The following is a 22,545-nucleotide window of genomic DNA, read 5'->3' on the forward strand; positions in this document are numbered from 1 at the left end:
TCTGACTGTGTAGGCAATCCATCTGACTGTGGTGCCCTCTGCCACTGAAGTCCAAGCAGGAAGAAGTGAAAAAAGGATAGGTATCAAGCCTCAAGTACAGAGTTAGGTCTGCTCCCACATGCAGCCCAAGATCTGTGCACCCTACAAATCCAGGTCATTGTGCCAATGCTGCCACACCAGACTGTGCCTAGTTCCAGTACCCAGGCAGGCTGAGCTCTCGGAAGCAGGGTGGCCAGTGGAAGCTTTGCGGCAGGGGGGGACCGGAGGAAAAGGTAGGGAAGCATTGGACCCCTGCTAAACCAGATGAGACGTCTGACAACTGACACCCATGAAAACAACTTGCTCAATGGGTACTGTGTGTCAGTCTTTCACCAGTCTCAAGGGATGCCCCTGCTCATTACGGAACAGGAAGGCCTGGGTGAGGGAGATTCCTTACCCTCCATCAATGCTAACCTTGTGAAGGAACACCTTGACAGGCTGGATACTTTCAAGTCAGCCAGCCCTGACAGCTTACACCCTAGGGTACTCGAGCTGGCAAGCATCATAGCCCAGCCCTTGGCACAAATCTTTGAGAATACCTGGTGCTCTGGTGAAGTGCCCGAAGATTGGAAGAAGGCCAATGTGGTGCCTATCTTCAAGAAGGGGAGGAAAGTGGACCCAGCAAACTAGCCTGACCTCTATCCTGGGGAAGGTCCTAGAAAAGATTATCAAAGAGACCATTCTCAACAAACTGACTGATGGCAACATCCTGAGGGATAGTCAACACGGGTTTGTTGCAGGTAGGTCTTGCTTGACCAATCTTATTTCCTTTTACAACCAGGTAACCTATCACCTGGACAAGGGGGAAGAGATTGATATCATATATCTTGACTTTTAAAAACCCCTCAATCTGGTATCCCATTATCACCTCTTGGCAAAACTGGCTAACTGAGGCCTTGGCTTCTCCACAATCTGCTGGCTGGGGAATTGGCTACATGGTCAGACCCAGAGAGTGGTGGTTGATGGAATTCAATTGTCATGGTGCCCTGTGACCAGTGGGGTCCCTCAAGGCTCTGTCCTTGGGCCTATATTGTTCAACATCTTCATTAATGATGTGGACATTGGTGTCAGAAGCAGACTGGCCAAGTTCGAAAACGACACCAAACTTTAGGGTAAAGCATCCACACCTGAGGACAGAAGGGCAATCCAGGTTGAACTCGACAGGCTCAAGAAATGAGCAGATGAGAACCTGATGGCATTTAACACCAAAAAATGCAAGGTTCTCCACCTTGGGAGGAAAAACCCGCAGCATGCTTATAGGCTCAGCAGTGCTATGCTGGCTAGCACTTCGGACAAAAGGGACTTAGGGGTCATGATTGACCACAAGATGAACATGAGCCTTCAGTGTGATGCTGCAGCCAGTAAAGCAAGCAAGACGCTGGCTTGCATCCATAGATGCTTCTTGAGTAAATCCCAGGATGTCATTCTTCCATTGTACTCGGCCCTGGTGAGGCCACAGCTGGAGTACTGCATCCAGTTTTGGGCTCTACAATTCAAAAAAAGACGTGGAGAAGCTTGACAGAGTGCAGAGGAGAGCCACACGCATGATCAGAGGTCAGGAAAACAGACCTTATGATGACAGGCTGAGAGCCATGGGACTCTTCAGCCTGGAAAAGCACAGGCTCAGGGGTGATCTGGTGGCTGCCTATAAGTTTATCAGGGGTGCTCACCAGGAGCTGGGGGAACATCTGTTCACCAGAGCACCCCAAGGGATGACAAAATTGAATGGTCACAAACTCCTCCATGACTGTTCAGGCTGGACATAAGGAAGAGCTTCTTTACTGTCCGAGCCCCCAAGGTTTGGAATATATTGCTGCCGGGGGTAGTTCAAGCACCTACCTTGAACGCCTTCAAGAGACATTTGGATGTCTATCTTGTTGGGATCCTATGACCCCTGCTGACTTCCTACCCTTTGGGCAGGGGGCTGGACTCGATGATCTTCTGAGTTCCCTTCCAGCTCTAATGTCTATGAAATCCAGGGGCAAGATGGCCAGCAGGGGCAAGCTTCCAAAGGACAACAGCCCCAAGAAATGAGGTTACTGCACGTACCACTGTGCATGAGCAACTATGTCCACAGCCCAGAAAAGGACAATAACACACAGAGAAGCTATGACTAAGCCACATGCAGTTTCAGAATCTCTCCACTAACAATGACCAATTTCTCCAATCACAATCACAATGCTGAACATAGCCAGGTCATCCTCACTGCACAGGGCACACTGGCTGCATGCCTGATAAAGTGAGCTGCTGCTTACAAAAGCTCCTGTATCTCTGATCTTGTTAGTCTACAAGGTGCAATTCTACCCTGCCTTTAGCCTGTGCAGCAGGAGGCAGCCTGGAGAGGCTGGGGGACTCCATGCAACTGCAAACTGCATTGTACCTCCTCTGCTGCCCATGGCACAGGGGCCCAGAATAAATCCTGGGGCCAGGACTGGAGTACAGGAACTCCTGGGCTGGGACTTGCAGTATGGATGCTCATGCCAACAACTAGGGCTTGGAGGCACCACACACAAGTACCCAGTACCTGGGCAGAGGGCTCAGTAGGACTCCTCAAACCCCGAGCATGCCTGGGTGCTGGCAATGGGGACAAATCCCCAAGTCTTGGAAATATGACCTAAATGTCCCCAAAAGGCTCAAATATAGAAGGCAAATGAAAGACATACATTTGATCTTAATCCCATAACTTTTAGAGGGCTCAGCTTGAGATCTGGATCAGTCTGGGCTGGTGATACTGAGTTCAACCTCCAATTCCTACACCGCACCTATTTCTCTCCTCAGGAAGAACGTGTGTATATGGAGGAGGGACCACTGTGTGGCTGTCATCCATGATGAGAGATGTAGTCCAGCCACAAAGCAGAATGGGATCAGAAAGCCCCTAAACTACAACTCCCACAGTGCCCTCACGTACCTCAATACTTCAGTTTTCCATTTGTCCATTATACATCCAGATTTCCTGCAGAAGTGGCACTTGTGAAAAAAACACCTTAACTAATCCACAAACTCTTCATGAAAAAATTTCTGACCATCCCTATATTCCTCTTTCTCTTCTCCCCCATCCTAGAAACCACCACTGAACCTGCCAGCCATGTAACTAAAAAAGTGGGGACAGTTCCCAACTACAGGACGAGCTGACAAAGGCTTGTCTAACACAACAGCTAGCCTGGAACAGAGCCAGGAGGCAATGTACAAAGGCCCAGTGCCCTGCTGTTATCATTAGCCTTCACCAGTGCCTCTCCAGATATGGCAGAGTCCTGCTACATAATATCCTTCAGCTTCAGGAAGAGGCCTGTGCTGCTGGAGCACGCCTCTGGGTCTATTTCCTTGGGTACCCAGAGGTGGATGAAGCCACGTCCCAGAGCACTGCAGTATAGCATGGAGAAGACAGCCATCCTTCATTGGGTTTCCAACAGTCCCAGCCTGGCATGGGCAGGGAGAGCCCACTGCAGGCCCAGATGGCTAAACAGGCTGTGCTCCATCTTGACATGACATTGAGATGGGTCATCAGTGACAGCTCATTGCCATGACGAAGCCCAACCTGCCCAACACCCTCTCTGCTGCAACTCAGGAAGGAGATGAGCTGTTTGACTCACTTCCCAGGCTCCACACTGGGGTAAAGCCAGAAGCTCTGGGTCAGGTCAACCTAGCTCACTCCAAGGGCCATGGCACACAATGGCAGAGGAATGCTAGGACACTGAGGAGTTCCCATCCAAGTCTGGAGCTTCCAGACTGACCCATGCCTCCATGACCAGCACATGTACAGCAAGGTGAGGACAGACTCCGCTTGTTCCCACTGGCTGTCTCCCAGGCTCATCCCCAAACAGGATGTGGCTGAAGCTGAAGATCCTTCTATAGTTGGTTGATCAGAGCTGTGCAAACAGGCAGGCTGCCTGTGTGGGGCTGGGGAACAGGAGCCTGCAGCAGGAAGAGGGCAGCTGCAGTGCAGGGCTGAGCAGAGATTAGCACCATGAGGAGCACTTCCTGAGGAGCTGTTCCACAGAGCCTGGAGGCAAGGAGCTAGGCTGGAGGACTCTTGAAGGATAAATATCTCGGGTGCTGCCAACTTGGATCCAGGGGAACACTCACAGCATGCCTCCTACCAAGCAACTGTGCCAGCCTCTGCACAAATGCCAGCAACCCTAGAAGCCCAGGTCTCCCATCCAAGCTTTCACCAGCCCTGATCCCACTTAGCTACCAAGACCCAAAAGGTGCACAGCCCAAAGCACTACAGCTGAAGCTTTCTTCATAAGCAAACAAGGTTATTTGGGAGTGGAGGAAGCAAGATGTATTTTTCATCACTTCCTCCCTCCCAGCATTGGCCCCTGATCCTTCTCCAAACAGCTCATCCCACCCTGCTCTCCCCCTCACCTCTGGAATACATAGTCCCCCCCCTGGCGACTCCAGGGCACACTGACAGAGCCCAGCAATTTGCTATGTCAGCGCATATTTATGAGAAATGCCAACAAGAAGCAGGTTGGGGCTTTGGGAAGGAAAATAAATATTGCTTCAGTTCCCAGCACTGGGTTCTTCATGTCTTGGGCGCGTTTCTGAAATACAGTCCAGATGAGGAGATGGCCGGCACATGGCCCAGCCCAGCCCCACCACAGAAAGCACTGTGCACAACTGAGCCCCTCATTCCTCAAATCCCATTTATGGGACTGGGGAGGGGGCCCGTGAGCAGGGAAAGTCTCTGAGCCTGGAGGAGTGGGGCTGGGGGAAAGGGAAGCAGGGAAGACAATGCAGAACAGCTGCACCAGCCAATGCAAACTAAGCCATAATGAGCACAGGCCCTGGTGTGGTAGCGGTTTAAGAGGGGCATTCTGGTGACACCCCCAAATGCCCAAGGACATGGGGCTGTGGTGATGCCATTCTGTCCCTTCCACCTTCTGTCTACCTCAAGAGCAGGGACAGCAGCCACACCAGTTTCCCCCAGTGCAGCCCAGACAAGAGACCTCAACCCAGCTTGAACAACCCTCAGCTGTGTGACCACAGAAGCTTAAGGACAAACTGACACACCACTTTTAGAGGTCAAACTGGAATGGGGGTCACAGCTCCATGGGGCCAGAGCAGAGGGTGATGCACCACAAACTCCAGAGAGCTTCAATACTAAGCACAGCAAGGCAACACCCAACGTGGAGCGAGTCAAGGCAGAAGCAGACAGCCAGGGAGATGGGCACATGGGGAGTGCAGAACCAGGGCACTGCCAGCCAGCCAGAACATGCTCACAGACCAAAGCATCCCCACTTATGACCACACTCCTGAAAAGCAAGGTGCAAAGACCACTTGGAAGCTGCTCAAGCTGGTACTGACATGTAAAGGGGATGAAATTCAGCACTGTCTCACCGGGGCATCTTCACAGGACATTGGATTTACCCGTCTTTCCAAGCCTATATTGCCAGAGGGAGGTGCCAAGGAAGTAGCACTGTCCAACAGCCTCACCACTCCCCAAGGACAGCACAGCACCAGTCCAAGTGCAGGAGAAGCACATGGAGGAGCAGGCTGAGGCACAGACAAAGGTCTTAAAGGGAGAATCCCCACTTGCCCCTGGCCTGCCTGGGGACACACTTGAGGGCACTTCCCCCAACCAGGATGCCTGCCCATGCTTGAGGCCCTCCAAAGATTTTACATCTGCTCTCCATCATGCAGCGTATCTAGGGTGAGGGGCGCTGACCAGTCCTGTAGAAGGCGTGGAGCCCTAGGCTGCAGCAGCAGCAAGGGCATCCTAGCCACCTCGTGGGCAAGTGGGACACTGGATGGCTGAACTGCAGAAAGAGGTGCACACACAGCATTTGCTCTGAGAGTAACTGAAGGCATTTCAACCTAGAGTTGTTTAGGAAGCTGTTCCTGTCCAGCCCTGTGCTCTAGCCCAGGGCTCTCAAACACGAACAACCCCCCCAGACCCACTGAGCTCTCAAACCTGTTTTAACTGATGTCCATCTGTGCAACAGATCCAGCAGGGGATGACTAGTGCCCTGCTCTAGTCACCAGCCCAGTGACTGGCCGAGACCTCGCTGTCTTTTGCCACTGGGCACTAGGGGCATTCTGAACTCAGAAAGAAGGAATCATAGCAGATAAGCCAGTGGGGGCACAGAAACACACACACCTTCCAGCTGTACCTGAGGACAGAGAGCAAAAAGAGTTGCCCAAGATTTACCTCAGCAGTAGCCACTAGCAGATCCCAGGAGTCCTGGCTCCCCATCCATGATATTTAGGGCTTCCAAGAGCTATGGACTGGATTTCATCTTCTGATGCCCTTCCTGAGAGCTCCACCTATGCTAGGAGCCCTGAACATTTCAGAAGGGGGTGGAGGGAGCTGGTCTCCCTGCATCATCCCATGATCAGAGTGGGCATTGAAGCTGGACTCCTGGGTTCCATTCCCAGGCTGTTTCCTCATCCCCACCCCGCCTGCTGGCATACAGACCTGGCTCTGCTCTCTCTTGCTTCATCTCTCACACTGCAGCACAGGAAAAGATAGGTACAAACCTCCCTCCTCCATGCCAAAGGCATCACTGTGGGCAGAGCCCAGATGACAGCCAGGTGCTCAGCGAAGGGAAGGGCCAAAGTGTGGGAGACCAGGCACAATCTGAGACAGCAGTGCAGGCCAGGGGCATCTAGAGGATCTAGGAATACCCAGGGCAGGAGCATGAGTGTGCAGCATGAGCCACTGCACGCACACACAGATGCCAGCAGCAGGCTCCATCCTGCCAGCAGCAGGCTCTGCTCCGCTCCATCACTACTTCTTGCACTGAGGGATCACAGAAGCCACCAATGCTAATCCCACCACTGGGAAGCCAGGTAGGGGCTTCCCCTTCCAAACAGGAACAAGGTGAAGCCACCCAGGTAAGAAACCATATATGGCCCCAGGCATCCTAATGCATGTGGCTGTGCTGACTGTCCACACACTCCAAACTGGCATCATGGGGGTGTGAGCACCTATGCTGGGACAGGGGTGCCAGGTACAGAAGCCCCCCACCCCACCCCAAGTTGGCCTCCAAAGGCCTGGGCAGCACGATACAAGAGCCCTGTGTTAGCATCACCTCTTTCCCAGGCTCCACTGCCCAAGAGCAAGAGGCACAGGGTCTCTGCTGGTCTGGGCAAGGCAGTGCCTGAGCCTTGATGCCACATGGGCTTGAGAACTGCCTGCACCAGGTGTGGGAGCAGCCCAAAGTCTCACATGTGGGGGTCACCATGCACTCTGTGTCTGCATGGGCAGAGCTGAGGAGCACCCAGGGGCTGCTGCTGGCTGGCAGCTGCCAGACACTGCCCTGGCCAGAGCTCCTACTGCAGAATTCCAGCCCTAGGCAGGCGCCAGACACTGGGTGAAGACAGAGCTAACAAGGGACGGGGCAGCAAGGGAGGCATTGCTCTGCCTAGCCCCTGTCCGCCCTTCAGCACTCCCAGCTGCTTGCAGAGACCTCTTCCCCTCTCCTGCCTTCTTTCTGTTGTTTCCCCGTGTGCAGGGTTCAGCTGTGTCCACCAGATCCAAGTGTCAGTCCCAGTCTCTCCTCCTGGGCTCAGGCTGTATCCATTGGACTACAATGGAGAGCAAAAGACCAAGGACCCTGCACGGCCCACGTGCTACCCAGCCCATGCTTACAGGGGTCTCAGTCCCATATACTCTCCCCCACAAACCAAACATCCAAGCTGCGTAGGCCCCCAAAAGGTAAGGAATCTCTGCTTCTGGGGCTTGGTAGATAGGAGCCTCTGGAAGACTCGCCCTGTCCTCAGCTTGCTGGAGATGGGAGGATGCTGCCCCAGGTGGCGGGGGATCTGCCCATGGCTCTGAGACCTCAGACTCATGCAGTGAGAGGAGAGAGCAGCAGCAGGAGCAGCAGGAGGGACACAGTAAACAAGCTGTGTCTAGACGCCAGGCTGACTTCATCGCACAGTGTCTCAATGACTCCTCAGTGTTCACTGGAAACCGGGTAATTCAATTACAGTGAGTCTCGGCAGCAGCCTGGGGGCTCGGCATCCTGAGGAGAAAGCGGCTTTTTTCCAGCAGGGGTGGGTTTCAGAGAGGAGCTCATGCTGATCCTCTCTGCCCCTCCTGGCAGCCCTGCAGACTCGGCAGCATGGAACAGTGAAGTGCCCCAACTATTTCTGGTGGGAGGGGCGTGGGAGGGGAAAGAGTTGCTGAAAGGCTCTTTCTGTGCTGGATGTGGATGCCTTGGAGCAGCCAAGAGATCCCAGCTGCTCCACCATGAGCTGGGCAGAGGATGGAAACACAGCAGAGCCCCAGCATAGTGCTAGGAGGTGCTATGTTGCTGCCTTCCCAAAAGAGACAGGCTGAAGTTGTGGACTAAAAGAGCTACATGACACTTTTCAGTCCCCAAACTCATCATCACAACTACCCTCCTGTGTGGGCTGTCCTTTCCTGAGCCTTCAATTCACCCTGCAATTTGGTAAGCTTATTCACATCCTGTCCTAACCTGATGTGCAGCGTTGCTGTGGGCTGTTCAACAGCTGTCGTCTTGCACAGCAGAGGTGGCTGCATTTCAGTGACAAACGAACAGACCTTTCATGTTGATGTGAAGCACTTTGGATTCTTGTCTGAAGGATTCCCATAACCCTAAGTTACCAAGTTAGCAGGTCACTTACCCGCGCTTACCACATCCCTTTTACCCAGGGCCCAAGAGCAGCCACTGCCTTGACAGGCCCCAAAAGGTCATTGCAGAAACACCCATCAGAGGGTTTTTCCTGACTAGCCAAGCCCTGAGCCAAGCACGTACCATGTAGGGGAAGGGACCCTGCCTCAAGTCACAGAATCAGAAAAAAGTAAGACCATAAAGGGCCCCCCCGAGGTCATCTAGTACAACCTCCAGCTTGAGGCAGGATCACCCTTATCCAAAGCATCCCATGTTTTAAGAATGGGTTAGACAAGGATTTAGAACTACACAATCCACCCTCTTGCACAACCACAAGGCACACTGCCCAAGGACACCAAAAACACCTAACTTGTCACAGATAAAGCAGGGGGACAAGGGCAGTCAGTGTCCCACTGCTGCAAGTGTTATTAAAATGCACTCAAGATCCAAGGAAGAGGGCCATGCCCCCCCACTACAGTGAAAGGCAAACCTTTCTAGTCTGTACTAACTTGACCATAGGGTAAAATTCCTTCCCAAATCCAAATGTGGCATTCATCTGACTGAGCAGATGAGACAGACCCTCTAGCCAGGAACCTCCAGGTTTAAGTCCCAGCAGGAACACTGGCACACCCCAGTCAAAATCCGCAAACATGACTGCAGCCAACACCAGTCCCCACACTCTGTTCCTCATCCCCCAAGACTCTGCTCCCAGTTTCCCAGGTCTCCTTGCCCTCTTCTACACAGCCTACAGGACTCAGCCCCATCAACGCCCTCATGTCAGCTGCTAAGTGCCCCTAGTCTGGTCTGCTGCTTAGCCAAGCCAAAAAGCCAGCAAGGGAAACTCAACACAAACCTCCAAGAGGGACACATCTGACTCCAGAGCCCAATGGCTCCAGACCATCCCACTTCCTACCAGAACCTCTGGATTATCATCAGTTACGCAGGTGACTCTGGGCTGGCAGCTGCCCAAGCCAGCTAGAGCCTGTTAAGTCCCCACCTGCCACGGTGGAGCTATCTATATCCTTTCTGCAAGAAGGCACCATGCTCACTGTGCCAGGCCTGGAGAGGGCAAGTTGCCTGAACAGGGCACTGTATTAAATCACAGAGAAACTTCCCAGCATCTTTCACAGGCCTACTGGGCAATTCCCACACCCTTGTCTAACCCAACCCAGCCACTGTGAATGGGACCTTGCCTACAGGTGCTCTGCAACACATCCCCCATGCCCAAAGGGGCACTCAACTCACCAGCTGCTGCTGAGTTAGTGAGGGAGACAACAGATCCCTACAGATCTCCCCCCACCCCCAGACAGTACTGGAAGTATTAATATCCCTAACGTCTGGATTAGAAACAGCTGCAGAAAGCAGATCCTTTGCAAAGCTGCCTTGGGAGGAGGGGCTGCAGGCCTGACACATGCCTGGGGCTACACACATCACAGCTACTCACCCCACAGAGGAGCAGGTTTGAGGTCAGCTGGTGAAATCCAAGTACTTCTTAACCCATACAACACTGAGACACACTCAAATGTGCCCCACGTGAGGAAGTGCAGCTCCAAATCACCTAAGGGCGATCTTGCACTACAATGCTATAGGCATAAGTGAAAGGAGATGCATGTGGAAATAACTTTGGGGGCCAGCTGAGACATTGGAAATGTGTAGGGGGTGCACCCCCTGAAATTGGTGGTGCACCCCTTGACAAGCGCCACTGACACTGCCAGTGGTGCCTGCGGGCAGTCACCGATTGCTGCTGGCCGCTGCCAATGGCATCTGCAGCAGTCGGCGCTCGCCACCCCCCCTCCCCACCCCCAAAACACTGACACCACTGTGGCCACCTGCGGGAGCCACCTGCTCACTGCCGCCATGCCCCTGTCACCTGCAGCCAGCTGCTGTGCACCCCCAGCCTCTGGGGGCACATGTCATTTTTGAGCCGAGAGATTTCTCCAGGCCCCATTCCTGGACCAGAGGGGAAGTTGGACTCCGGTGTGGGCCCCTTGTCCTGAAGGAAGGGGACTGCCCAGGTCCACAGGTTGGTACCTTTTACCAAGTCACCCCAGAGGCTATGCAGGCCCTGCAGGACCTGCTGCACACACCTGACAGTGTCCCCCCACAATTGACAATGCGTAGGGGGTGCATGCGGGTGGACGTGCACCCCCTGAGCTTGGAGGTGCACCCCTTGCAAAAAGCACTGCCGACACTGCCGGTGGTGCCTGCGGGTGGTCGCCACTTGCCATGCCCCCCCACCGCCAACAGCATCTGCGGGCGGTCCCCGATTGCCACTGGCTGCCGGCGGCCACCTGTGTTCCTGTGGCTGGTCGCTGATCACTGGTCAGCGCTCACCACTTGCCCCCACCCCTGCCACCAACACCGCCACAGCTGTCTGCAGGAGCTTGCTGCTTGCCACCACCACGCTCCTGCCGCCAATGCCTACAGGAGCTCGCCGTGCCCCCCCCCTCCCCCCCCCCATATCTGGGGGCACGTGGCATTCATGCCTCCCACACTCCATGCCCCCAACAGCAAATGCAAGCAATGGTGCCAGTCTGGCTGTCACGGGACCAGGGCTGTAGTCACCAAGCAAGTCCTTGGGGTGAGGGAGAGCAAGGCAGGACATGCCTGCCTGCAGTGCTTTTCTGGTCCAACTAGCATCCCTCCTCCAGGCCACAGCTTCAGGGGTTGGCTAGAGCCAAGATCAGCAGCAAGGCCAGAGCCAGGAAATGCTGCTCTTTTTCAGGGTCTTCTGGCATGGTCCCCTGCAGACAGGCACTACTGAGAGGGATATTACTATGGAGAGGGACACTGAGGAACAGAGGGAGAGGCCATTCACTCATGCTTCTGGTGGAGGCAGAGGCAGAGGCAGAAAGAGTCCCAATCTGTCCTGTGCCACAAGCACCAAGCCACACTTCATCCGAAACAGACCGCAGGAGCTGGACCATGCTAAGCGCTGCAGAGTGGAAGGCTTTCAGACCCAATGGGGAGCAGGGCCATCTCAGAGCGAGCAGTGAAGGCTGCATGTGACATGGATGAGTCTGATTAAGTCTGGTGAGTATGACCCTATCACTGGATCCTGAACTGAACAGGGAGCCAGCAACTGGAGCCCTGCTCTCCCTCTCCAGCAGCCCACAGACTTGAGGACACAAGGCCCAGGGCGCAGAGAGCCTCTCCCCCAACCTGCTTCTGAAAAAGCAGCTTGCCCCAGTGCCAGGAGGGAACCTGGCAGGCAGAGCAGTGACACCTGCAGCTAAGCAGGGGGAGGGGGACGCAATAAATATGGCTGCTGCACCTTTAAGGCTCTCCATTAGGGGGTGTGCTAGAGGCACCTGCCAGAGGGAGGAACTCAGCCAAAGGAGCTGTGTGTACACTGTGTGGTACATTTGGGCAGCACCCAGGACCAGGATGGGGAGAACCAAATAGGCAGCAAGACCATCAGCTGCAGAGGGGCTGGTACTAAACTACTGAAACCACAGCAGAACTCTCTCCTGAAATCACCCCCTGATGCCAGCAAGGGCTGTCCCCAGAATCCAGAGCAAGGCAGGGAATGGGCCCAGGTGGTGCCCAACTGGTCAAGGACAGGGAAGGGAGGTACTGACAGGGTGCTATGTCAGAGGGGCAGGGGTGCCATGTGCAACTCTCATGCTCATATTATCCCCAACCTCTTCACTGACACTGCCCACAGCAAAGCTGTGATACTCTTCCTCCTCTTCACACCCACACAGCCTATGCCCCCCACATCCACGGGGGAAGAACAATGGCATACAGGATGTCTAACTACATCCTAGAGGAGCTTGTGGATGTCCACATACCCAGGGGACTGCCCCCAGTGGCAGAGAGGACCAAAAGTCACCTGCCTTCCCAGGCTGAATGCTTGGAAGCAGTGGGCAGACAAGGTTCCTTGGGTGAATTTGATATCTTTTATTAGACCAACCCAAATGAAAGCAGTGGGGGCACTCAGTTACCCGCAGTTCATATGCTGCTTACTAGCATGGAAGCTGCTTGGCTCAGTAGTTTCTAGCAGCAGGACAGGTGCTAACCACCCTGCTAGCATGGCCATTGGCAGAAGAGCAAAGGACTGTGGGTACTTCCCCTGCTGCAATGCACTTTGGTATGGCTACCAGATCAGGGACACATACTGCTCTCTCCAAGCTGAATCCAGGCACAGAGTTTGCCCTTGCCCAAGCTGAGATCTCTCCATGCCTTCCTGACCTGTTCCCAGTGCCATCTGGTCCTCTCAACTCAGCTAAGCTCAGCTCTTCACTAAACTGGCCAGAGGGGTCCATACTAACCCATGATACACCAGACTTCTCAGCCAGTCCCAGAGCCTGCTTATCCACCCCTCAAACCATCCCATACAGGCACTTACCCCATAAGCAAAGGGTGGTGTTCCCAGACAGCACCCAGCCAGGTATTGTTGCAGAAAGAGCTGAGCTACCTGCTGGGTTACCCCAGGACCTGTGCTAGGCTGAACAGGACTTCAGCCGCTCTTCAATTCTGACTTCACACCAAGCTGAAGGATGGGCCCAGACATGGCTCCCACCATCCCACAGAGTCAGTGAAGAAGATATTGCATGAGTCAGTGCTTTGTCATGGGGCTCCCCCAGCCTCCAAGGACCCTGGGTGATCCCAAGTAGGAAACAGAGTCAGAACATGCCTCTCCACCAAGCTACCAGCTCTAGAGACGAGCACCTAAATCCCCAGGTCCCCTATCAGGCATTTCTCCCATCTGCTGTGCACTGGCTGACTAATGCTGCCCTCTACCACAGAGGCAGCTGCATTTCAGCAGCCCTGCATTCCCCTTGGTCTGGTAAGAAAAGGCTCTTGGTAAGACCTGGAGGGTAAAGACAGTGCAGTCAGGTCCTGTAGATGCAAGGCTGCACCTGCCCTACATCTGTTTGAGCAGCAGCATTCAGGAGTGGGAATGTGGATGTCTGTGGAGATGCCACTGTATACTGTATACTTGGTCAGTGGGGAAAGTCCATGAGGGGGAAGAAAGTCTTTGTTGGAACAAGAAGGCAGCAGGTGGGAAGAGGGGGTCCCTGAGGACTGATGCCTCTGTAGTGACTCCCAATAAAGGAGAATTGTAGCCAGCACATGCAAGGAAAACCAGAGGACTGGGCCTCTGCACCCTCTGCTGGGATGGAATGGGACAGAAATAAAAGGATTCCAGCAGCTGCAGCTGAAAATGCTTTGTGAAGGGATGGGAGAAGAAGTGGAGACAGGGTGGGGAGGTCAGACCAGCTCCATGCTTCTGGGCTAATAACAGGGCTGAGTCAGTGGCCGTTTGGACAGCTCAGCACTGGGGCACAGCAAGGGCCAGCTATTGGCCCAGCAGGTCTGAGGAAGGTTGCACGTACTCGAGAGGCTGGCTGGGCACCATGCAGGCACCCTCAGCACAGGAACTAATTCTGGTACAAACAGGCACTTGTTCTGCTTTTGCCACTAATGATCTCAGCACTGAAGGGAAGACACTTCCTCCGCCCCAGCCTGTGCCCCACCCAGCCCAGCATGGCTGGGCTGCGGGACACCCTTGCACCCCAGGCCAGCGTTGGTGCACTGCTTGTTCTTACGCTGCAAAGGAAACCCTTTGAATATGGCTCACAAGTAACCAAGCCAGGGACACCTGCCACAAGCCTGCAGCAGCTCACAGTGAACTGGCAGGGACCCTAACCACCTCAATGAAAAGGACAGCCCCAGCCCCCCAAAGTCAGTGGGAACTGGCCATTGGCTTCTATGGGAAAAGGGTCTGGCCCCATCTGCCAGCAGTGACATTAACCATTTCACTACCGTTTCAGCAGGCATGGTTGGTTAATGTCCATACCCTCTCTCCCCAGCAGCCAAAGCCTTCCTTGGGCAAGCTTCTGCCAAGCTAGGAGCTTACAATGCAGACACCTGCAGCAGCCATGAACACACAGCAAAGCAAACACCACAGGTGTTTCTGGGCTGTTGGGCAACTATAGCCAATTGGCACCTCTAGCTGCTGAGGGAGCCCTCAGGGGCTACTGTAGCCCCTCAGTCTGCCCTACAACCCCAAGTGGTTTGTCTCCAAAGTAGCCAGCAAGAGTCCAGGAATCCTGTAATTAACTTCTGCCCAGATACCCCCCAAAATGGTACCAAAAGACCCATTTCCCCTGCCTCATCTCCTTTTATGTGACTACCACCAGAGCACCTACCTCCCCAAAGTCACCACCACAGCACCCACTTCCCCAAAGCTTCCAAGATCTGCTTGGCACGACTACTCAGGGTGAAATATGAGGATTCAGCTGTAGCGATGAGGGCCACACAGCTGCCAGCAATTCCAGCTGGGCTTTGAATGAAGGATGCTCCTGACTGCAGGATCATTCACAGAGTCCTCAAGTGATTAAGCTATTGGCCTCCCACCCCATCTTAAACATGGTGCATGCAGCCACATGGCACATTTTAGTGCCTCAGAGTAGACACCACTTTGTACCCCAACCCACTCTCCCAAGAGGTCTCCTGCCCTGGCACTGGCCACATCCTGCCTGTTTAGCTCAGGAGGGCCCATAAAACACAGGCCAGGCAGAACAGCTGTTGGCAACACAGGCACAGCCCTGCCAGCACACAAGCCATCCCCTGGAGCCCAGCAATCCCCTAGCATCCAGCCAGCTCCTACCTAAAGGGGCCTACAGAAATAGCTACAGACTGGCCGCATGCCTGCATGGGCTGCTGTTTGCCAGCCACTGCAAGGGGCAGGGAAGCGCCCAATTGCCCAGCCATGCCCAAAAGGGATCCAATCTTCCTAGGCAAGACAAACAGGGATATGGGGGTGCTCTCACAACACAGCTGGCTTCTCCAGCTCAGCTTGGTGCACATCTGGAGAACAGCAGCTTCACAATGCAGTTACTGAAAACAGAGGCTGCCAGACAGAGTGCACAGATGCCTTTGCCCCAGCTCTGCCAGAGCCCTTGCCCCCCAGTCCAAGGCTGGCATGCTCATCACTCACCCCCAGGGCCAACACAGAGCTGAGCACATGTATCCCCACCGCCCTAGTATCCTGCTGCTAGTTCCATTCAGCATCTTGCTGCCAGCAGAGATAGATAATCGAAGACAGCACCAGCATGGCCTTGAGCCCAAGGAAACGGAGCTCTCCAGGTTCAACCCACCTTGCCCAAAGGCCCCAGCCCCTCTTATAATCCCTAGGCAAAGAGAGGGGATGGCTAAGGCCTGTAAGCAGTCATCTGCCCTATCCCCTGTGGTCCAGGAATTACCTCCATCATGGTCCACTTACTATTCACATCCAGATACAGGCTGAGGAGCCACATGGCTGCCCCTTTCCACAACTCCCACAACCATAGGCACCAATTCTGTAGGTGCTTCAAGGCTAAAGCACCCACTGAAAAAAATTAGCACATGCTTAGCACCCACGAGCCATGGCTGTTTTGGTTTTACATATTAGATCTCAGTGGCTGCTTGTAGATGTTAAAAAAAAATGCTTTACTGGAAGAAGCAGCATGTTATTTCAACCAGGCTCTGCAGCATCTGTAAAGACTGGGCGCTTCAGCAGGGCTTTTTGGTGCTTTTAGCTAAAGCTGATTCAATCAGTTGTTAGATTAAAGCACCAAAATATCCCCGCTAAAGCACCCAGTCTTTACAGAAATTGGGCAAGCTGGGTTCAAGTAACATATTACCTCTTCTGAGTAAGTGTGGGACTTAGTGTGGGAATGCAAGAAAAAAAAGCATCCACCAGCAAAAACCAAAGTTGGCATCTATGCCCCCAACTCTCACAGCCTGCCCCGTGTACAGCCTCAGTGGTTAGCCTAGTAAGATGGGGTCAGCAGGCAGGGAAAGGCACCACTGTAGCTTCCTTGGGGACCTCCAGCTCCTGCTCCAAAGCACTACTGGGGGGTCAAGAGCAGTGATCCCACCCATCACATCCCTGTACAGACCCCACACCCTGGTACATCTGCAAGGACCACTCCATCTGCCAACAGGGGTGCAAAGATATCCGAAGGCAGAGCGATCAAGGACCAGCCCCAGCTCCAGCCATTCAGGTGCTACTGCCCCAGGAATGGGACACAGCAGGGCTGTGCAAAACAGCACTGTTTCGATTCAAATTTCATTTCGCCATTTCGAAGGGACAGTGTTTGTTTCACATTTTGTTTCGTTTCGGAGCGCTGCTCTGTTCTGTTGAAACTATTTTGCTGTTTCGATGCATTTTGACATTTCGCCTATAGGTTATAATGGGGAATCACAAAACTGCCTATAACTTTGTCATTGCGTGCCTGATTAGATTGAAAAAAGCAGGGAGGGTAGCCCCTGCTGAGGCCACCAAGCTTGTCAAGTTTCAAGGAGACAGGTGCAGGTGTTTCTGGGAAACTGCACTTCAAGCTGTTAACAAGCAAAACTCGTGATGTGTGACTGTGTGTGTGTGTTAAGGCGCGCCCTCACTGGCACTGGGACCTCAGAGCACTGGGATTGAAATGGACCTCAGGGAAGGATCAGTCACTGGCCATCTACACAGTCAATTTCAGAGCAGTCCTCCTATCTTCCCCCTCCCTCTCCTTACTTTCTGTTTCCCTGCAGGCAAGCCCAGCTTCAAAACTCGAAACGTTTTAACTGCCCTCATTTCGTTTCGAGGCTGTTTTGAAGCCTTTCATTTCGTTCCGACTTCCCTGTTTCGAGCTTGAAACGAGTCAAAACAATGTTGAAACAAAACAGCCGGTGAAATTTTGCATAGCCCTAGGACACAGGCAGCAACAGATCAAAGCACAAACAAGTGCCTCTGCTCCAGTAAAACCCCAAACCTTGTCCTGGACAGCCCTGGCACCACCAGTGAGCAGCACTAGTTCCTGTCCTGGCAGCACAGCAGGGCATTTCCTCCTGAGTCTGATGGCTTGAGGCTGGGACAGGTCTGCCATTAGCCACAGCTTCCATCTTCCACCCTCAGCAAGGAGCTGATAGCTGGTACAGCACAGCTACCTGCAGGACCCTCCTGCTGACAGAGCAGCATGTGCTTACAAGCAGCAGCAAGCCTGAGGTCACAGCCTTGCCAATGATGGGTATGCACCAGCCAAATCAGGACAGCTGCAATGGTCTTGTTATTGATGAAGGACATTCCACACTGGGCTAGTGGTCCCCAAAAGATAAAGCTCTGCTCTACACTGCCACAACAAGTCCAGCGCTCGTACCTGTGCCAGAACCTCTTGTAATAGGGAGGAAAGAAGTCTGTGGTCAGGGAAAGGGCAATCTCAGGGCCAGGATCTCAATGAGATGTGGGTTCAATTTCCAGCTCAGCCACAGACTTCCTGTGAGGTCACTTCCTCTTGGGACAAAGGGAGAGACTGAGGCACAGAGGAGATGTCATGCAGGGTGGTGTTGTGGGCACACAGCCTTAATGGCTTGGATGTGCTCACATACTCAAGTGACAGCCACAGATGGAAGAGGCCAGGGATCAGGTTTTTCCACTAGATAAACAAACGCCACAGCCTGCAGCTCTCCTCTTCCCTCTCTTTCTACCTCCTTAATATCTTAGAGCTGTTGTCAGAACATCCATGGCCTCAGCATCCAAACACCAGGCCACAGGGTCCCTTCGCTCTACACTGGGGCATAAATTAAACACTGCCCCTAAGCCAAGGCAAGTCCCGCTCTTGTTCCCCTGCAGAAGCTCCCCCCTGCTGCAGGCAGCGGCTGTGCGACACCGCGTCTCCACACAGGCCAGACTGGCAGTAGAAGCTAGGATGCCTGCAGGGAATTCTCCCCTGAATGCACAGAGTGCTCTAACAAGCGCCCTTTGTTCGTCAGCGTGAAGCCACGTGCAGCAAGACCAGCCAGGCCTTAGGTAGCATGGAGGTTTAATGCAGTGACCTTCCACCTCCTGCTCAAGTCCTGGTCCTGGGTCAGAAATAATAATGAGATCTGTCTGCAGCACAAAGACAAACAGTTTGGAATGAACAGCAGTCTGAGCCCAGGAGCCAAGGGCTGCAGGTCAGCACCGAGGGGCATCGGCAGAACTGGGGGAACCTGGACCTGGGACAGCAACAGGGGGCTCTACAGTGGAATTGAGGGGACCCAGCAGAGCTGTATGAAGGCACCTCAAATAAGGGGTGTGACTTAACCATGCAGCAAGGCCCTCAACCATGCTGGACAAAGGTGCTCAGAAGCACCAAACCCTCTCCTCTCCCTGGATTTCCTCCACCAACACAGGGAGATTTGGTGACTTTCTCCATTCAAGTGCTTAGCCCAGAAAACACAAGTCAGATCCACTGCTGAGGGAAGAGGGTGCAGAACACCAAGAGAAGGCTGAATCCAGATCACTGGGAAGGGTGGGGACTTCCCATATCCACACCTCAAGCAGGAGAGTGAGGCTGCTGTTCACCATTTACTGCCCCATGGGTGCATGCAGCAGTTTCACCACATGTACCAGGGGGCCAGGTCACAGCCCAGACACACTATAACAGACAGGGTTGCCCTGGAATCAGATCCCAGGGCCCCAAGAAGTCAGTTATCAGGGGAATAGCTTGTGTGGCTGATCCCAAGGGCTCCTATCCCTACAGCTGCACTGGACAGGACAGGGTCTTTACAGCCAGTTTGACCAAGCTCTTGTGCCAGCATCTGGCCTATGCAGCAGCCAGCTGACTCCTTCGCATGCCACACGTCCCCTCCCAGAATGATGGAAGACAAGACCCCTGAACAGTGCCGAGCAGTGTGCAGGGCAGGGCAAAGCAGAGGTGGGGAATTCAGACTCAAACCAAGCTGCAGTCAGGATAAGGCCTGGGCAGAGTGGTAAACTCCCTCTACCCCACAGCCAGGTAGAGAGAAAACGTAACTAGACCCAGCGGCAACTAAGGCCTTCCCCTTCAACTGCATGTGGGAAAAGAGGCAGTGTGGACCACTGCAGAGCTCCATGGAGCTGGGCAACCCACAGCTGCATAGGAGGCTATGTTCATGTGCTAACACAGGCCTCCAACACTGCTGGTGGGTACAGCAAGCCAGGGGAAACTACAATCTCCATCTCCCCTTAGTGATCAGGGCCCATGCAGAAGCATCATGCAGACCTTCCCCTCTGAGCCCTGGATCACCACCATGTTTATAGTGGCCTCATCCTCACACAACAAAAGCAAAGCTGAGAGCCAGCATTGCCTTCACAGGAGCTGCCCTCCATTCACACAAACAGCCAAATAGACAAATAGCTTTTTCAGCTCCTTCCGTCTCTGCTGCATTCCCTCCCAGGCAATGCCCTAGTGAACTACACACCATCTGGGCAGAACAGGGCACTGGCATCCCTACCAAGGTACCGCCTGTGCAGGCTGCCCAAGGGACTGCACCACCATAGGGAATGAATCTGAGACCACTGTGGCTGCTGGAAGGAAGGAGGACTGGACTAGACTTGGAAGGACCCAAGAAAGGAGGATTCAGCCCTGCACCCCAAGTCTCCTGGCTTCTGCACAGAATCAGTCAAGAGGAAACCTGACCACCTGCCTGCTCAGGGAGTCCCTCAGAAGACTGGCAGCCTCCATGACTGTGATCATAACCACAGTTCTTTGAGAGCCAGACCCACAGCTTGGATTCCACCCCTCCCCAGGACAGCATCTCAAGGACCAAGCTGCAGGGAGCTGGGCCTAGGGCTGGGGATGAAAAATGCAGCAGAACCCCCAACCCAGCAAATTCATCCAGCCCTCACACCTCCATTTGACTGTCCAGTCTAGCCAGGGATGAATTCCCAATTCGCTCTTTGGGTCAAAAGGGAAACCTTCCTAAAACACAAACTCTCCCCTATAAGGCCCCTAGCCACAGTTGTGGCTGCTGTCATGCAGGGCACAACAAGACAAGGGCTGGGCTGGCAACCTGGAGCCTGCCACCATGCGACTGCTGCATCACACAAAAGGATTTAAAGCAGCATCTGGGTAAAGCACTGTTAGCACAGGTGAGGCAGCTGGCACTGAGGGGCCAAGGTATTTTAAGAAGGGATGTTTCTATGTCCTATTCTGGCCACAGTTCCCCTTTGCAGTGTGCTCCTAGAATGCCCTGCCTGGACCCCAGAGCAGGAGGGGAAGAGGCTGGCTGGGCACTAATGCCCAAGCCCCTTTTGGCAGCTCTCATACTGACAAGGGCAACATCAGTCCATGTGTCAGGAAGAGACCTTGCCCATCACCAGCCTCCTGTCAGCTGGAATGGTTTCACACACAGAACTGACACCCTGCTCACCTGGATGCTATGGCCCAGGTCCAGTACATCCTGGTGCTTGCCTAAAACCCATGTAGCACCAGGGCCTTGGGTCACCTACAAGACTGTTTTGGCAAGGTCCCTCCCCCACCAAAGCCAATCACACACATACTTCCTTCCTGTCAAAGCCCAGGCTGGGGGGTTACATTTTTAGCCTAAGGCCCAGGGCAACAAGAAGCGTTAAGCCCTCGCTGCCTTCTACCCCTTCCCCAAGGAGAGATGGTTTCAATGCCTAATGGACCTCACCAGCAGGAATTTTTCTTGATACTCAGCCAAAGTTCCCTTTGTTTGGCTCCAGCTCTACAGCCTCAGTGATCCCAAGCAAGACAATCACAACCCCTCCTCAACACTGATGCTTTTCAGAGGCTTGTAATGTTTTGCTTCCCACCCTTAAATCCAGCTTCAGAGTCCCTTAGCCAGGTACAGGCATAGAAGGAAGTTCTCTCCAAATCCAACCCCTCCAGCCTTTCTGGTGCTTCCCTCTAGAAGAAAAGTTTTTCTCTGGTTTGCCAGCCTCTTCTTTTCAGCAAGCAGCACAGAGAGCACAGCTATGGTCCTTCCAAACAGTCAGGCCACTGAATCTATCCACTCTGCTCCCTTGGGCAACCCTGAGAGCCTAACTTAAACAGCCTGATCTGCAGCTTGCAAGCGGTGTGCATTTTTAACTAGTAATAAAGCAACCTCAGGTGTCAGCCAGCTGGAATGGTTCTATGCAGGCTGGGCCATTTCCACTGGGGAGGGAGGGGGAGAATGTCCTTGAAGGAGGAATGAAATATATTAACAGGTATCTACAGCCAACACTAGGGTCTTATTTCATCTTCTTTTCAGCCTCTTACACAAAGTTATCACTCAGTGCAGAGGGGACTTTTGCAGCACAACACACCTCAGGTGCATGAGGACTTCCACCCAGGACCCCTGGCACCCAATGCCCAATCAGAACTGAAACTGGTTATGTAAGAGCGAGCCTGTTCGTGGCTTTTGTAGATGGCATAGGCCTCATCCCACCCATGATCTCAGTGCAAAACCAATTAAACATTTGTCTTCTCCACTGCCACGCTGCCTCTGTGGAAGCTCATAGCTCTAGGCATTTACGCCGACACTAACAAAACACTGGCCAGTTTTGCAGCTGTCCCACAGAGATCTATGTAGAGAAGGGGAGGGGGATCAGAGCCATGTTCTGCCCAGTGAAAAATAAGAGCTCCAGTCCTTCCTTCTGCTAGGCACAGTGATGAGGACCCTAAGGTAATGGAGAATGTGGTGGAAGGGGAGGGGAGAGAAACAGGGACCTCCTTCCCTCTCCAAGCAGCTAGAGGTTCTGGGGGAAGAGACAAGAGTTCCTTTGCAGCAAAGAGAGGGTGGAACTTCACATCTGTCAGACACTTGTTAGCCAAAGGCCGATCACCAAAGGAAACACTCCCAAGCAACATCCAGGGAGCAGTTCCTCCTTTCTAGGGAGCTGGTGGCAGGGAGCTGGACACCTCTGGAGCAGCAGCTGTCCCACCTCACCAACTTTTACATCTACACCTGCATGCTGGGTCACCAATGAGCCAAATACAGCAAAATAAATACAATACAGCCACCACCACCCCCCACGCCAACCTCCACCTCCCCAGTCTGCAGAGGAAGAAATGCAAGGGTTAGTTTCTTCAAGCTCATCTTTGTTCTCATGCTACATACAGGGATGAGCTAAGAAGCAAATTCAACCCCAGGCTCCAGACACAGTAGGGAGAGGGGGAGAAGTCCAAAGGCAACTGGG

At 53.6% G+C, this 22,545-nt stretch overlaps 1 protein-coding gene across 2 annotated transcripts in view; it reads right to left on the minus strand.

The window, feature by feature from the left end:
- The window catches only part of SHROOM4 (shroom family member 4), a 65,182-nt gene that overhangs the window by 42,006 nt on the left and 631 nt on the right, over nucleotides 1-22,545 (minus strand). The window lies entirely within an intron of this gene.

This window comes from Alligator mississippiensis, chromosome 8, assembly GCF_030867095.1.
Source record: "Alligator mississippiensis isolate rAllMis1 chromosome 8, rAllMis1, whole genome shotgun sequence".
Lineage (NCBI taxonomy): Eukaryota > Metazoa > Chordata > Crocodylia > Alligatoridae > Alligator > Alligator mississippiensis.